Source organism: Centroberyx affinis, unplaced genomic scaffold (genome assembly GCF_046629955.1).
Source record: "Centroberyx affinis isolate AG114_WGS23_722 - 3 ecotype Tasmania unplaced genomic scaffold, CSIRO-AGI_Caff_v1 ptg006044l_1, whole genome shotgun sequence".
Taxonomy (NCBI): domain Eukaryota; kingdom Metazoa; phylum Chordata; class Actinopteri; order Beryciformes; family Berycidae; genus Centroberyx; species Centroberyx affinis.
The window spans coordinates 113,925-129,892 of record NW_027283071.1 but is presented as its reverse complement, the minus strand read 5'-3'; positions in this window follow the sequence as shown (position 1 = coordinate 129,892).

Here is a 15,968-nt window from a genome sequence, read left to right as displayed (position 1 = left end):
ATCAGTCTGTGACACATACAGTCTGCTATGTGAGAGCTGCCTGTTATACCGCCCAGAGACCATTATTCATAGCAAGCTGTCTCTTGTAAAACAGCACAAGGAACCGTTGTAAGGTGGGTGCAATCAATTAGAGCAATGAGCAGATGAACAGCGTAATGGTTATGTGTTTATACCTGCCCAATTGACTTTTTTATAGCGAGTTATGTAGGATTTTCACACACTGCAGTGGTGCTGCTGGAGTGGGTAGCGACTGCGATGATGGCAATGAGGGTTTGCAACCTGTCAACCAATATGCTAATGTTGGTGTGCATATTTTTAAACGATCGCGTCAAAACAGATTCGCTGTGCTTGCCACTAGTCATTCAGATGCGAAGCTGCGGCCATGAGCCGTGTGAGCCGCGAGGGAAATGGTCTGTTTCATGCAATCACAGTTCACGTCACCCTTGCTCCTTTACTGTGCCTGTCTTCCATCCTGGTCCCCCCCCTCCAGGCAAAAGGTTTTCAGTGGCTGATTCATCTGTAAAGAGCTGTAATGTGCTTCATATGTGATGCATGCGTTGTTGCTGAAGGTTGTCAAATTGTGTTCTTGCATTCATATGAGTGTGTGTGCATGGTTAGGAGGCACCCCTCGTGTTGTGCGGTGGGATTAGGTAATACAAAGCATTTTACGGGTGAAGCCCATATTGGAGCCAGCTGCTCTCCCCCAGCTGCTCTCATGTTCCCTTTGTTGTGTGTTGAGAACCAGGAAATCCGCCCTGGTTCCCAATAACCCCGCAGTCGGCACCTTCCAGCCTAATGACACTGTTTGCATGTCACTGAAAGTGAGTTTCTAGCAGGGTGGCTGCAGTGTCAAGATGGGTTGCAGTACCAAGATTAAACCTGCGTGAAACCACATGTGTCACTGCGCTGTAAAATGATAGGGCTATTAGTGTCTTTGAGTGTTGGAGAGAAAAAAGAGTGAGAGAGAGAGAGAGAGAGAGACAGGGAGACCAAAAAAGAGAAGGAGAACCGCAGAAACATGTAAACACTCTAACAACCCCTGCATATGGCTGTGCATGTGTCTGTACTTACATTAGGTTACATGTGGAACACATGTAGCATGACCTCTGACCCCCTCAAACACTCAGTAGTCAGTTTCCCCTTCCTGACACCAGCACCTGGGTGCAGTTTTCCACTTTGCACTTTCACACCCCGGGGGGTATCTTTTGTGCGTGTGTGTGTGTGTGTGTGTGTGTGTGTGTGAATGTGCACATGTGCGTTTTAGGCCGCTGGCGTCCGGTTCTGGAGGTGGCGACATGGTCTCTGATTGGAGCTCATTATAGTCCAGCCTTTCACAAGACTTAAGTGAATTGATACAGAGGTGCGCGTGTGTGTGTGTGTGTGTGGGTGAGTTTGCGTGTTTCTGTGTGTGTTTCATGCAGTTTCCCCATATCCTTCACACTAGAATGATGAGAAGTGCTGGAAATTATCAGTATACGAAAACAACACATATATCACACTTTATCATTTACGTATCTAAATGCAGCGAGACACGGTGGGAAGTGGAGGATGGCGAATTCTGCCTTGCCGAGACGAAGCATTTACAGCTATGCTATATTTAACACTGTCTGGCTCACAGTGAGACTAATAGAAAATGATGGTCCTCAATATGATCGTCATTTTTCAACGGCATACTGAACCAAAACTCACAAAGTAGACTCATCTCAACAAGATTTCAGGAAAGCATTGAGACATTATGTGTTCATGGCCACACAACACACACACACAGACAGTCTCATCCAGAGACATGACACATGCACTCACACAGACGATCTCACAGACAAACAGACACACACACACACACACACAGACACAGACAGGACCATCTCGAGTGGATCCCAGTGAAAGCTTCGGAACATTACGTCTCTGTGAATTATGGTTTTAATGCTCCGTCCGTTCCCATTAGGCCATCCATCACACCGGGCTCGCTTAGTCATGGAGCAGTTTCATCAAGGGGGGGAAGGATGAGGGGAGATTGAGGGACATGCGCATGAATGAGTAGGGGGGAGAGAGAGAGAGAGAGAGAGAGAGAGAGAGACAAAGAGTTGAGAGAAGAGTGAAAAAAATGGCGAAACGGGACGGAAAATGGGGAAAGCGAGAAGATAAGGGGGTTGTAAACGGAGGAATTAAAGAGAGAGAGAGATAGCGAGATGGTGATATGAGCTGGAGGGAGATAAAATGTGCGGATAAAATGGGAGAGCAAGAGCGGAGGTGGAGAGAGAGAGAGGGGAGAGAGAAGTCATTTAGACAGATTGATGGTGATGAGGGAGGGCTTGAGATCCCTCCAATACTGATAACTACTCAAGATTGCTCCAACTGAGAAAATGGGTCGTGTGTGTGTGTGTGTGTAAGAGAGAGAGAGAGGGAGAGAGAGAGAGAGAGAGAGAGAGAGAGAGAGAGAGTTTGTATTTTCTCCTTTACTCATTATAATCCTTGATACCATGGGTGGTTCTTGTTTAGTGACCATACTTCCCTTGCCATCAGGTACAATATGAACAATGTTAATACACATGAGACTGTTTAGACTCGCATGAATTAAAACATCAATTTCAGCATGCAGCCTTGTCTTTTTACTTCAAATCTAGGTCCCAGGCTGTTTTTTTTGAGTCATTTTGCATTTCCAATGTTCGTGAAGAAGCGATATAAAAAGGGAGGGAGGGAGGTGTGGTGAGGGCACAATGTCCTGTGAATGCAAGTAATCACATTCATCGGGTCTCAAACACGCACAATTATATACACACGCAACACAGACACACACAGACACACACACTCATAAATGTGCCCCATAATGCAAACTGATTTAGAATGACACGTTGTGCCATGAAATTGTTCCTGGCTTCTCTATCAAACATGCTATTAAGCCTCTTGTGGCTTATCAGAGTAGATTGAATATTGATTTGCATAAGCCTTAAATTGCTTAAATTGCATGTCTCCATCATCCAAAACTGTTTTTGTTCCATGACCAATTCTCTTTTTCTACAGATCGGGGACAAATGAAATTGCTGCAGTGAATACCAATTGACATGTGCTTTATTTCAGGAAACAGCTATAAATTCAAAACAGCCCTGGCAGTTAGACCTTGTAATTTTCTCGTTTAAATCAAAATCAAACTCATAGTTCTGTCTTTGTTTGCCTTGCAATGAAGTGCGCAAGACAGTTGTACTTCCATGGCAGCTGTCACTGCTATCTCAATTTTACTTTTGTACCGGCTGTCTTTTACGTGGATACAAAGTACTTTACTGTTTGATTTAGAAAGTTTACTTTTTTATGCCATTTCTACTTTATTATATAGTATACAGCAGAGAGTGACAGAGGTAATGAGAGAGAGCCTTCAAATCCACATCATCATAAGAACATGTTATACACCAGGGTGCCCCAACTATTCCCGCTTTCGAAAGACTTCAATTCAATGATGATAATGAAAGGAAAGAAGAGATGGAAAGTAGAGGAGCCACTACTTTTCTGGAGTTCATCCTGTGTGGTGCAGGTCGGGCCACCCAGCTCTTTGTATGGAGGAAGGATCAAGTCAGATGGAGGTGTTAATGTAAAACGCTGTCAGCAATATGGATCACTGGCCACAGAGGGGTTCAATCACCCTGCAATGGGAAAGGGAAAGGTACAACATGTCACTGACAAACACACGGTGTGAGAGGTATGACGGTTGTGTGTTATTGGGAGAAGACTGGAGGAATGGCGGGGAGCGAGAGAGTGGGCGATAAAGAGATGGATGAAGTCGGACAGGAGACAGAAAGGAGAACAGTCAGAGATAACGCAAATGAAGACAAGTAGGGATGGCGAGAGAGAGAGAGAGAGAGAGTTCACCAGAGTGCAAAGAAGGAAGAGGCAGAGCAGGAAGAGGGGGATAAAAGGACCCAAAGCCAAAGATTGGGGGGTAAAGTTTGAAACAGTCTTATCACGCAAGAGCAGCCTGAGGGATGAGAATCCTCCACGGTGGATTGGACAGGGAGAGCAGGAGGAGGAGAAGATGGGAGCGTTACAGCCGGTCTGTCTCAGAGAAACCTGTGTGTGAGGAGAGAGATGTGAAACAGAGAAGATGCAGCAAGCCATATGCTCATCCTGGCTCGATGTGTTTCTCTCCAACCACTTATAGGAAAACATCCCACGTTGTACTCGAGGAACTCTAGTGTTTGTCACTTAGTGTGCTGCGGTTGTGTGGCGTGAGAGAAGTGAGTGATACCTAGTGACGCAGTTTAGTTCTTCACTAATCCAAGTGTTAAAACGTGGCTCCAGTCCATAGCAGCAGCTGCTCACTGTGTGTTTGAGCGTGTGCGTGCGTGTATGCACGTGTGAACTGTGTGTGTGCATGTGTGTGTACGGTGCTGCTGAGTTTTCTCAGTTTCCTCGGTTCACAGGCCAGACCGATTTTGTGGCCACACCCGTTGAAAGAGACATTCGTGTAATAGATCAGTTGAGTGTCATTTTTCCTGCCCAGATAAGGCATTCTGTATTCCATCTCCTGTCAGACAAACATCAACAAACAATAACACAACATCTGGTTGTCGGCGAATGTATTTTTTTTTTTTATTAGTGTAGCACCCGTCCCATGTAGCTATATAATATTATGTGAATCTGCTATGGGAATAGTACTATGGGCGGGGCCTGGGTTACGGTTTCGAATTTAATGGCGCTCTTACATGTACTTATAAATTATTACAACTCTTACAACCTTTTTCTTCCTTATTCAGAAACTAAAAATAACTGGCGGTGCCTCCAATAAGATTGAGGAAGTATAATAAAGGTATATATGCCTCCTATTAAGTTGTTTATCTGGTGTCTTAATTGTACCTACCTTTTTAAACAAATATTACCCAAACCATGAATTACCTATGATGAACTATGACACTACAAGTATACTTTAAATACAATAAAACCAAATTTAGGTATTTATTACTCCAGGTACACAAAACAAAGTTACTTTAGGTCTCTTATAAAATAGATGCAAATAGAAATAATACCCAATATCAATAAACACAAAATAATAATTAGTTTCTCTTATTACCTTCCAGTCTCTTTTAAATCTTCATCTGTTACCCCTGATTAGGCTCTAATATCACAAGTGCATAGCAACTTTAACAGGTGAACATCAACAATATACTGTGGGCCCACACTCTCACACACACTCTCACTCTGTAACATAAACCAAAAATGGAAACCAAAACCCCTGTTGCAGGCCTGAGTCGTGGCTTGGGAGCGTGGAGGCCTAAAAACTGTAATGGCCGCTTCAGTTGTTCACACAAGCAATCAAAAGAAAAAGGCACGTGCAAGTTTATCAGTACTCACGAATCCAGGGAATATTCAGAGGGGTAGATGAGGGGAAGCTGGGTCATGGACGGCCGGCAGAGCGCAGAAGAAACAGCAGCAACAATCTACAGTAGCACACCAGCAGGAGGGAAACAGTTCTCCATAGTGGTCCAAAGGAGCTTTCCCGATCCTCTCTCTTACAGTCACAAGTGTCCGTCTCCTGAATCAGATATATCAGCTAAGCAACAAGTCCATACACTATTTCATGGCGATCTAGCAATAGCTTGTCTTAACCAATTGCTTCAAATGCAAAGCTAACAGTATGAAAGCAAAGCTAATGGCTATTATGCTAATGCTAACGGCTACTCGCGATTAGCAACACAACTCATTTTTACACTATAACATTTAGTCACAGTATAGAAAATAATACACAACTCGTATTTACCTCTTGTAGATCACAAAAGTCCAAACCATAGGATAACTGGTCGTCAACCCCTAAGTTATGAACGTTATTGCTCTCGTACACTATCCAATGCTCACTCGACGGTGATAATTCGCTTCTGCATTTCTCCAAACCCCGGGACTAGCAGCTTACGACTAAGCCCCACCCCTCTACCTAAGAATGGACTTGGGTTGGCTGTTAGTTTCAGGACGTTCCAATTAAAGTAAAGAAAAACAAAGATTGACATATTCTGCAAACCAAGTTAGGCTGTTAGGCTGACTACACGTGCTGGCTCATATACATATCAAACAAACTATTCTCATGTGCATGAACTCCCACCTTTGACCTTTTAAACTGTAAAGATTATGACTCTTACATTTTTATCCATTTTATCCATCCATATATATTTTTAACCATATTTATACATTTTAAACTTTGAGTGTGTTTTTTTATTTTTCTTAAACTATTTACATCTTGATGTCTAAATGAATTTTAGCCAGGGCTACATTAGCTTATCCCGTAAGTGACATTTAGTTATCTTCAAATTATAAACTTTATCATTCATGTTATTGTGGACATTTTACATTTTGGAACATTAGTCCATGTTTTCAGTATGTGTGGTTAATGTTAGCTATACAAACATGCTAGCAGTGCTGGCTAACTAAATAGCATTACCTAGTTATGCAACACTAATTTTGTTACCAAAACTCTGGCTGTGGTGAATTTATTCCTGTTCAATGTGGTTAACTTGACCTTGGGCTTCTTTTCTCTCTCATTTACAGTAGAATGTTAACCTTCTCTCCCATCACCCAACATCATGCGGTAGCCTGTGACTGGGCTAATGACTCTTTAACATGTTAACACCAGCAGCAACATAATCTCACACAAATACGTGAAATGAGCACAAACTCTGATAGATATAGTCTGAAATGGAACAGATACCTTAGTCACATTAAAGGCCCTTGAAACCTTTCACAATCAGATAACAGCCCTTTTATTTGCAATTTATTTGTATTCCCTAACACATTGAATATGCTTCACATTGCTATGGCCCTGAACCCCTATGCTGCCATTATAATCCCCCCCCCCCCCCTTTTTGTTTTTTTAAACGTCACACGTTAAACGTGTGGGCATGTGTGTGTGTGTGTGTGTGTGTGTGTGTGTTGTTGTGAGGCCAGTTTTAATGCTTCTACGTAGAAATTACATGTCAGACACTGTCAGCATGGGATCAATCTGAAGGTGAGTTTATGTGTGTGTTTAATCAAGGGAGGAAGGGATATGGTGCTATATTTTACAGTATATTTGAGTATGATGCTGTCCAACTGTGCTCTATTTTTCCAGATTGCTTTATATATATTACAAAGTAATCTTTAATTCACGAGTTGGAACAAACATGCCAGAGCTATTTGTCAAATGATTAGACCAGAACTATTGGTACACTTGGCTTGTCTCATGATCTTTTCCTACTAATTGAACTTGGATGAATAGAAAAAGGTTTCAACTTCACACTGAAAAAACAACGCTGACATGTTCAGTGTCATAGCTATGATCCAAATATAGCCAGCATATAACCAAATGCTAGGAAGCTTCTACTACTTTTTTTTTGTGTTTTTTTTTACTGTAAACCATGTAGAGTCCACTCAAAGAAGAGTACCTGAAGTCCCGGGACAGTAAGTCAGCCCATGTCTGTACACACACGCTTTGGGGTGCATGTGCTTGTGCATGTGTATATTTCTTGGCTTGTGATAAGTGTATGTGCTCTTATATTTATTTATTCTCATGAGGTATGTGTATCTATCACTGTAGGCTCCGACAGCCGCTTGGAGGTATTTCTGTTGGAGTCGGTCTTGGAGTCATTTCCTGGACTGTTTTGTACTTGCATACGAATAAGAAGCAGAGAGGAAAATGTTATAATGTGTGTAACAGCTTGTACCTACTGCTTGTAAAATGAATCATGCTCTGCTTTATTCTCTGGTTAATCCAATTCAGAGCTGATGCTGGAATGCACCTATGGGATGTCACAGCAGGCATAATTACAGTTTCCTAACAGTTTAAAAGTCCATTTGTGTGCGCCATCCAGATGGAATTAATGAGATGTTTTCATTTTATAAACATCTTTATATTTTAGAAATCGAATGTATACGTTTAATGTAAGAGCCTATTTTACCGCTCAATGAACATCGGGGTGTTTTGCGTGAGACAGATGGTCTGACAATGTGTTGATAAAATTAGAAAAATTAATCTTAGGGGATGCAATTCAGTAATTCTACTTCTCTGCTAGAAAAAAACAAACTTTTGCTATTACTTTTAAGTCACAGTCACTTTCTCCATCTCAATTAAAATGCAGATATTTATTCCCTGTGCATAACTGTGTGTGAAGCTTTGCTACATCATGTCAGTACGCTGACCTCTGCTTTACAACCGAAGACAATCACTCCTTCAGCACGGCACAAATGTATACTGACAGCAGCGCATCTCTGACCCTGCGAATAGGTCTAGACAAAAGAGACTATAGAAACAGATGGTGCTGTTTTATTGAAAACCTCTTACCGCACTGACATGAGTTTGGATCTGATCTCTCTCTCTCACTCTCTCTCTGTCTTCTCACCGCAAAGTTATGTCTGAAAGTGCTTTACACAGAATGAGCCTACCAAGATCTAACTAATCAACAGTCATAACACAAATTGATATAAAAGAATAGCCAGTATGCAAAAGAATAGAACACAAGTAAACAATAACATGTTGAAAAGACATAATAGGCCACACTCAACCTTAGACCCTCAATGAAGACAAGGAATTACTCCCCCCCAAAAAATGTATGAGGAAGAAGAAACCTTGGGCAGGTCAATTCAAAGAGTGATCTGCCACCAGGAGAGCTGAGTGTGCAATAAGTACCAGGACAAAGCAATAAACTGGACAATGCCAATGAGATAAGAAAGCAAATAAGACAAAGAGAAATATGATGAAGCAGAAAGATGGGACTCCGGCCAGCTAGAGCCAATACTGGCGTCCACTGCCAGATAGAGAGATGATTCCCTGAGACATGATGTTTAGGATTTCTAGTGTGTGTGTGTGTGTGTGTGTGTGTGTGTGTGTGTGTGTGTATGAGTGAGAGAATGTATCCTTGTGCAAGCATGTCAACCTATGAAGGCCTCCTCAAAGCCTAAATGCAGGCAATCAGTGCGATTACAGCATACCTGTGTGAAATTGGCCTGCCTCCTGTAATGTCATGGCACCATTTCTCTTTACTAATATCACATTTTAGTCCAAAAGATCGTGGCTCCAAACTACTTACACTTGAAGGTATAAGGTCTCTATTTACACCATGAGTGGATGACCACAAGATTTCTTAGCAAATTCATAAACCTGATTGCAAACCACACTGGCATCAATTACTGAACAGCCACATTTTCTACACTGAAATTGCAAGATATGATTTCAAAGTGAACAAAATGAAATACATCTTTTTAAAGAAAATGCACATACAGTATTTATTTTTTGGGTTTTTTTTCAACACAGTGCATTGTTAAAAGTAATGTTTTTATAGTGACAACCCTAGTTGTCAAACTGCTCAGCCAGCCTCAGGGCCAGCTTGTCATTGCGCCGGTTCACCTTCGCCTTCTTCCTCCTCCTCCTCCTCCTCCTCATCTCAGAGGCAGACTCGGCGTTCCTGCGTTTTCGCTTTAGTTCCCGGCGGATCAGCTCAGGCTCCAGGTGTTTGGTCTTCCTCTGCCTTTTACGTCCAGGCATGACAACATCGATGTCACCTTTATCTGAGGACCCATTCGTGGATGAGTCGCTGAAGCGCAGGTCATCTGAGTAGTCTGAGTAGTCTGAGGAGTCTGAGGAGTCAGAGGTCAAATCATCCTCTGAGGAGCTACTGGAGCTCAGGTCTGCCATCTCTCTGGTCCTTTTCAGGTGCAGGCCGCTGCAGCCTGGCTGGGGACTGGAGCACTGGGCCTCTTCTTTGGCCTTGGTAGCCACACGCATCATCTCTTTGTAGGCATACTGGTAAAAGAAGATGCACTTGTTCTCAGGTTCCCAGGTGGCCAACAACAGGTGCCTCTGGAGGTCAGCAACACAGGCGAAAGGTAGCCGGCACATGTAGCATCGGTCTCCGGCCGCATAGTGCTTGGTGACGCACAGCAGGAAGTCAGCCTCGAGATGCTCAAAGCCAGGTACAGAGAGGAAGACCAGCAGATCATAGTCTGAGAGACCGGCATCACCACCATCACCGCTGCTGGCTGGAAAGGCCAAAACCCTCTGGTCTCCACAAGCCTTCTTAATGTCACACGCTGTAGGAAAAAGATAATATACATTAGTACAGTATCAGAATATATGGAGACACATACTGTACTCATACTTGTTGTAAATTCATCAGGAATAAAGTTTGATTTTAAACTAATTGATTTAGAAAAAAATGTCCTTACTGTCACCACGAGATGTAAGATCAGGACGTGAATTCTTAAAGTTACTCATTGTCAAGTGTAATTCAGTCCAGGATGTGAATTGTCAAAGTTACTCGCTGTCAAATGTCAGTCCAGTTATGTTGAAGTTCAGGATGGAAATGTGTCTCCTCGCAGGAATCCTGTGCCAGTTTGACCAGTACACTTCATAGACATCAATTATGACATCATAATAAAATGTCTCTTCACTGTCAAGTGTTCTTTGCACCATTTAACCAAGCCTATTAGCTTTACAGAATAAAGATAGTAATAATAATAATTATTATAATTATAATAATTATAATTCTTATACTAATAATGTATTCTTAACTTTTAAGTGTTACACATAAACACGTACAAATAAGTCCCACAATTCTGTTGCATTTTGGACTGCATTTTGAATCATGTTGCATCCCTGTCATTGTTTGGGATCATCCAACGGGGCAATGGGCTGGACTGCTTGAAATATATGACCATGTCTGCCTGTCTTGGTTTGTTTTGGGTGCAGGGCTGTTTGAGACAGTATTGGCCAGCGTCTCTTTGTACGATTTATTTTGCTTTCCATCAGTGCACTGACAGTTTCGGTGCTGCACAGTTGTCAACCTAACACCATATTTTTCATGTTTTTTGGACAGGGGGGTTAGTCCAAAAGACCCCCAGCCACCGTCCCCTGGCTTGTTCTTGGCTGGGCCATAAGAAATGGTGAAGACAGAAATCAGTGGGGTGTCTGCTATTCTGGAGCAGGGCTGAAGGGAGTGAAGTCTGGCTTGCTGTCGCTGAACTTGGCTGCTCCAAAAGCAAATGATAGTACACATTTATGAGACACAAACAGACACACCCATAACAAGAACTTCCATCTCCAAAAAGTGTCCTATTACTTCATTTCACATTGTCCATTCTGAATCCCGAGTCCCGGGGGAATAGGAAGAATCGTCTTGCCCACTTCAATAGATATTACACAGATGTACAAGGATGTCTTTTTCAAACAGCTGATTAAGTGACTCTTCCCAATGAACTCCACCTCACATAAAAGAGGTTTGCATGAATGCTGAATAAAAAAAAATATTATTTTGATAGAACTGTAGGAATACACACATACATAATGCCTAGTGCCACAGAAGAGAGCGCCAGTCCCAAATATGGAACACATGTGGCAGCGCAATCCCCTTAAAAGACTGAAAAAGCCTAAAATCTTTACTCAGTCATAATCTGCCTGTTTCCAATTTACATCTGCAACGCATTGATGGAGATAAAGTGGATTTACTGTTTGTTATTTACGATGTTTGAAGTTTGGAAATCTCTCACTAAGGGCTGAAGCAGGATTTAAAGACCGCAAGTTCTTGCCAGACCACCTCCGATGGCCAATATATCCCTCCAATTAGGTCACTGAAAACGCAATTTCATCGCCCCGAAACATAAGTAAATCAAATGCAGAGGAGGCTGGGAAAACTTGTGGAGGATACAACCATAATATCTAGCTACCATAATAATGTCATATCATAAAATACTTGTACGTGTCAGCCAACACAAACACATTAGAACAACAATAATAACAATCTGCTGCGTGGGACTATCTTTGATCTCCCTCCTCCCGCCTTATCTTTCGGTGGTGGTGGAGCGCAGTTCTCGTGCTGCGTCGCTCTTTGTTGCTTGTGCTTAGCAACACCTCACCTAGCACAGGCTGGGGTCACTGGCTGCTAAGCGGTTGGGTTTTCTTAATCTCCGCAGCAGCCATCGCCCTGTCAGCCTGTGACTCTGGGCCAGTTCCCACTAGAAAGCTGCGTCTCGCCACGACAGCATGTTCAACTCAGGTAGCAGACGTGGGCTTTGGTAAGAGGCCTATCCCACTGATAGTGGTCTTCGGTAAATGCACTTCAAGATTGGTGTTTTTGAGAAGGGAGGGGAGGGAAATAAATAAATATACAAGTATAAGTAAGTAAATTGTATCATAATTGTTATCAGATGAGGCGAATTTGGGATGTTAATCCATCAAGCAAAGAGGAAATGGGTCATAGTCTGAAGGCTTGATCGAATGTGAACTGCAGGCATGTGTGATCAGTGAAACAGTTATCTCTCACGTATACATGCGCTCACACACACACACACACACACACAAATGTACTGTACTATGAGCTTCCTGATAGACAGCCAAATCACACCGCAAAATGTCAGCGTCAGAATTCCCCGACAATTTTCGACGTCTCCGAAACTTTAACCTCTGTCTGGCTGTAGCGATTTTCACACCGAGAGAATAACCATGCGAAACACCCTAATGAACACATTTCATACTCGACAGACTAATATCCTCAGCCTGTATATCATCAGCCTGTCAGTGAGCACCTCTCCTCCCTCCGCTCCGACTGTGCCTCTCGATGGAAGGCTCGCCACAGTACGGCGGGCCGCGGGCTCGGCTCCAAACCCAGCTGGCTTCTTAATGACCTGCTCTGTTATCAATCCGCCGCTACTCCTCACACCTGTGCGCAGGAATAATATTTACCCTGTCCGTCATCGTCACACTGCTGTGCGTGTTTGTATGTGTGTACACGTCTTTCTGTCTTTCTGTGACGACTTCCATTCTCCCCTTCTCTCTGGCGGGTTATTGCAGAGGGAACGGACGCGGCCTGTCTGTGTGAACGAGGTCTTTCTCAGGAAAAGCGAGAGCCGAGAGCCGAATACCAGCGCAGAAGCAAAAACTCCCTGGTCACTCATAAGATTTCAATTAGGCGCTACTTAAATGCCTGAGCATGTGTGTGTGTGTGTGTGTGTGTGTATGTGTGCGTGTGCACTTGTGCATGCTTGCTTGCACTGTTATGTGCATAGCTTTTATGAGGTGAAGAGGTGATAGGATCCCTTATTGGGTGGTTTATATGTGGTTGTGTGTGTGTGTGTGTGTGTGTGTGTGTGTGTGTGTGCATAGGTATGTTTTTTTTCATGCATCTCTCAGTATGCTATCGCGAACATGCTATCCACTCATGGGCCAAGATATGATGTCACACAGAAGGGTTAAGTCATATTCCCCCGAGCTTTTAAACATGAGCAGGGAGAGAGAGCGATACACAGACCGAGAGACTGGGAGAACGGGGAGAGGCCAATGTTTTCGTTGTCTGTTTTCTAAGTTGGAGGAGGCTGGGAAAGCGTTTGTAACGAGAGAGACAACAACTGGATGATGACTCTTTCATATTTCAACCCGTGAGAAAATCCACGCAGCAGGTTTTTTGGGTGTAGAGACATTCCCGTGCATTTGATCCCTCGATTTCTCTGGAGTTCGGTGTTTTATACAGTTTTTTGAGTTGGTGGTTTTGATGTGTAAATTCAATAAAAGAAAAGAAAAGAAAAAAAAAACAAGCGGTGTGCACTGTGGCGGATTCTCACATATCAGCAAAGCAGCACTGGTTGGACAGTTTAATTAAATGTGGAGCAGGTGGCTCCTTGGGGGGACGGGGTCTTGGCTGCTCCATGTGCAGCCCAGTTGATAGCCAAGGTGACTTGTGATCAAGCGCATGAGAAGATTTCTTACCATGTGCCTGAAGGAGCACTTGTTTATGAGTTTGTGTTGATTATTAATTTTATCAACACATTCTCAACATATGTTCCTAGGTGTTGCAATCCTTCAACTGTTTGAGGTTGCTACTAATGAGATTTACAAGTCACAAGCTAATTTGAGAGTTGCACCCTTTTGCTGATGTAGTTTCTGAAAAACTGGTGTTAAATCAGTTAAGTGTATGTGCATTTTCTTACCAGATATGCCAGCCACTGTCTCTTTGTGAAATTAAATAAATACTGTTTTCAAAAATAAACTAATGTATACAGTACCTAGTGTGCATAATGTTTACAATATACTGAACACAGTATGGAAATACACAAAGTAGTCACATAAAAAAAAGAATGGTATGTAGGTTATAATATGGGATTATTGTCATCATGAAATGATGCATTTACTAAAAATGATTCACACTGTATTTATGGAAAAGACAGGGTTTAATTGCTTTATGCTGCAAGGAGCATGCTGTCAGAACTAACTTTAAGCACTTTAATCAGTTTATTAACTGCTTTGCTTTAAGTACTTTTTTATACTACTTTAATTAATTATGTTACTGCATCAAAGGGTTAATGCAATCTAAACTAAGCTCTTCCTGGGTGTTGCAATTCTTCAACTGCTTGAAGGCGGTGACTCATAGGGATTACAAGAAAAAGCTATTTTGTCAGTTAGATTTGCAGCCTTTTGCTGACATTGTCACTTTTGAAACATTTTTGTTGGAGAAGTGGCATTGAGGCAGACACTTCACAGTTCACTAGAGCATAATGAGTTATAAGGCCGTTAAGGAGGTCTACTTGTGGTCACCGCAAAATGCAAATTCTGTGCACTCTTTCGGACACAACAACCCATGGCGCTGCTCTCAGCGTACATAATAAATCTCTTTTCATGTCAACATAAATTCATACAGTCATGGTACTTCACAGAGTCATAAATTCAACAGACAGCAATGAAATACTGTTACAGACAAGTTCCACCTCCTGTCTTATAGTCAGTTCTTAAATACTCAACTCTGTTCTGGCTGCACAGTTATATACTTCAGATCCCAGTGCAATATTCCCTAGACCAGTTAATACTCCTGTTTTATTTTTATTACTATATTTCCCTACAACTGACTTCCATAGCTTTCCATCAGTGCAATTAGTCAGGTTCAAACAGAGGACCATGTGTATACTGTAGAGATAAGAGTCCCAATTCTTAAATTTCTATTTTTAGTTTTGTATACTACTTATACTTATAGGCCTACTACTTACTTATACTTGTATACTACTTCTTTATATGCTACATCAGTAAGAGACCAATTCCCTAATTTCCATTTTATTTTTTATATACTACTTGTTTTATAATTTTGTGTTTGTGTATGTTTAATGTGAAAAACTGATTCTAATTCTGATTCTGAAGTTTAAATAATAAAAATAATTAAAAAATAATATTCCTTTATTGTAATGACTTCATTGTTCATTAATTGCAATTTGCAATTATTATAATGGATGTACATACAACTCATAAAACAGCTGTTTTAAAACGACACTTGTAATTGTATTTCTGCATATCTAATTGTTTTTAACATTCATTATTGCCTCTATTCATTATCTTTTTCTTTTTTTATCAATATTTTACCATAGGGCAAGAAGTGTTCACCAGACAAAAAGGCAATATTCTGTCCATGGAGGAGAAGTTTGGAAAAGATTGATATTCATAATTTTGTGTTAGAATATGATAAATCCAATAAGCTTGAATGTGCACCAAATATACCAAACCAATTCCTGAGATTGTTTCCTAACCTGATGTTTATAGGGGTCTATTCACTTGTGCGATGAGATTCCCTATTGTGTACAATAAATCTTCATTCGCTGGTAAATGCCTTCTCCTCACAGCGTCCTCAGTAATGTCTTCATCATCCCTGAGGAGGACAAATGCGTCACCTCCAATTGTTGCAGGAACCAAGCTGCTGTGCAAACTTGGATCTGCTAATGTGTATTTGCTGCCATCTAGTGGACAGGAGAGTAATTGCTCAATTTGGTGTAATGTAATTTCTGTACTATAGGGGTCACTGTAGGGTCACTTTTCACATTTCCATGAGTTTTGTTTATTCATCCTTGAAAGGCCACTTTCAATTACTGTGGGAACTAAACTGTTATTACCAAAGTGGCCACTAGATGTCACTAGTTGCACATACAGTTGCACTGTACCCAACTGTGTTTGCAGTTGGATCTTGCTCAAATGTAAGAAGGTACATCAGTTG